This window comes from Sinocyclocheilus anshuiensis, unplaced genomic scaffold, assembly GCF_001515605.1.
Source record: "Sinocyclocheilus anshuiensis isolate Anshui unplaced genomic scaffold, SAMN03320099.WGS_v1.1 scaffold1854, whole genome shotgun sequence".
NCBI classification, from domain to species: Eukaryota; Metazoa; Chordata; class Actinopteri; order Cypriniformes; family Cyprinidae; genus Sinocyclocheilus; species Sinocyclocheilus anshuiensis.
Window position 1 is genome coordinate 547123 of NW_015546040.1, and position 2271 is coordinate 549393.

General features: G+C 33.2%; 1 protein-coding gene across 2 annotated transcripts in view; it reads left to right on the plus strand.

Annotated features, from left to right (window-relative positions):
- Positions 1–2271, plus strand: part of LOC107698913 (neural cell adhesion molecule 2) — a 266413-nt gene that overhangs the window by 45765 nt on the left and 218377 nt on the right. The window lies entirely within an intron of this gene.

A 2271-nucleotide genomic window follows, 5' to 3' on the forward strand; every position in this document is an offset into this window, starting at 1 on the left:
TGACGATACATTGATGTGTAAAGACACGAAACGATCGGTCTGTGCAAGAAACTGAACAGTATTTATATCGGTTTTTACCTCTGATTCACTGCAATGTCTGAACTGTGCGCGTGCGTGACGCGTCTTCTTCTTCTTCTTGCTTTACGGCGGATTGCAGACTTATAAGTGCATTACCGCCACCTATCTCTCAAATGGACTATTGACACTCTATCTACAAACTCAATTAGGAGATTCCCATTCACTTCCATTATAAGACTGACAGACTGCAACGGTTATGTTTGCAATTCATTATTCTGTAGAAAAACAATATATTTGTTATCCAACAAGCAAAGTTGGATTCGCATTCAGATCTGGCTTCATTCTAATATACATATAACACAGTTTTCATGATCCAGACAATTCTAAATGAATAAAATGATGGGTTGAAGGCCGTTTTCTTCATTGTACTCAGTAAATAGTCTGTTTAATTATATATATATATATATATATATATATATTACTTTACATGTTGACTTTAGCACACAAAGGCATTGCTTAAAGATACAGTTCCCCCCAAAAAATAGATTTATGTCATCATATACTTACCCTTTGTGGGAAACCCAAAAATATATTTTGATACTTATTTACGTACTTACTAACTAACTAACTAAACAAATAAATAAAGCATTTAGAAATACTAGATTGCTTGATTGTTGACTGTTATCTGTTATCATTGTGTCAAAAACAGAAGTAAGACAATAAATACATATCAAAATATCTTCTTTTGTGTTCTTAAAGTCATACAGGTTTGGAGTAACATGATGGAGAGTTAATCATGTCAGAATTGTTCTTTTTTTTTGTTCTTTTTTTTTTCATGAACTCTCCCTTTATGACCAATATTTCATGTGGCTTTTTTGGGGGTAAACAAAACCACCAGTAATTGATAACAGCAATGTCCTGTCATTTAATATGTGATGTCAACAGTCAATGTCCTTTGGTATATGAATTCAGTGTCCAACACCAGACACATAAAGCCAGTTTATAGTAAAGTGGAGTCTGTTTGTCCTTTTGAAATGATAAATACAATAAAATGCCTCCCTCTTCTCATAAAATATGGTAGTTTAGTTTATAGTGAACTGCTGGAAAGTTTTTACAAGTGAAAAAGTTTGAAGATCAATTTGAGGTTCAACATAAAGAAGTATCAGATGGAGTTGTGAAATTGTCAGCGGTGGAATTAGACGAGACGATTCACAAGGTAACAAACAGAGCTTTGTTTTTGGGGAAAATGTCAAAGTGAAGAAAGATCGTACCGGATCCTGAGCTGGAAGTGTTTGTAGGAAACATGAATAGTTGTCCACCGTCTGTCACGTTCAAGGGTGTGAGAGAAGAAGAACTAAATGAAAAGACCTGCAGTGAAAGATGTCAGCAAAGACTGCTGGAAATAATGATGGGAGTTCATTACTGTAGCAAACACCTCCTGTCTTCATCTGTCAGCAGCTTCTTTGAGCCAGACTTTGTTTAATATGATATAGTGTAGCTGTAGGGCTTGTTTTCTTCAATTTTCTAATTTTATTTGCGTTTTTTTTTTTTAAGGGCTGCCAAAGTTAATGAACTGGTTTCATTTAAAAATGTTTTACAGCATTAAATCTCTCAGCAGCACAGTTTAGTGTTTTTGCTATCTAGTGCCATTTTCATATTGAAATCTAAAGTGAAATTAATTTGTGCCTGTTTTTGTCTCAGCTAATTTTGGACGAATAAAAATGTATGAAATAAAATTTTATTTAATTTTTATTTATTTTTATTTTTTTTGGCTTTAATGTTTTCATTCACTTTCACACAAAGATAGTTTATTTATTTATTTGAATTTTCTATAGTTTTAAATATGTATTTATTAGTTTAGCTTATAATGTCCCTTTTCATTTTATTTATTTATTTATTTATTATTTTTTTTTTTAGATGTGTCTGGTTATTACACAGTGCAGGATAATGAATATTAAAGAGCATAAATATAAAAACACAGTCTTAAGAGTTTGTTCTCATGTAAAACGAGCTGTCTGTCAGTTTGAGCAAAACACAAACTCACACAAAGCCCGAGAATCTCCAACAAGCCAGATTACCTTGACCAAAGCCAGAGAGATTGTTTTCCTTTTAGCACATCAATAATGAAATCAACTTTGTATAGAGAACAAGTGAACATGCTGCAAGAACATGAAATAACATCTCGAGGTTACGTATGTAACCATGGTTCCCCGAAGGGAACGAGACGCTGCGTCGAACGCTTTGGGAATGCCC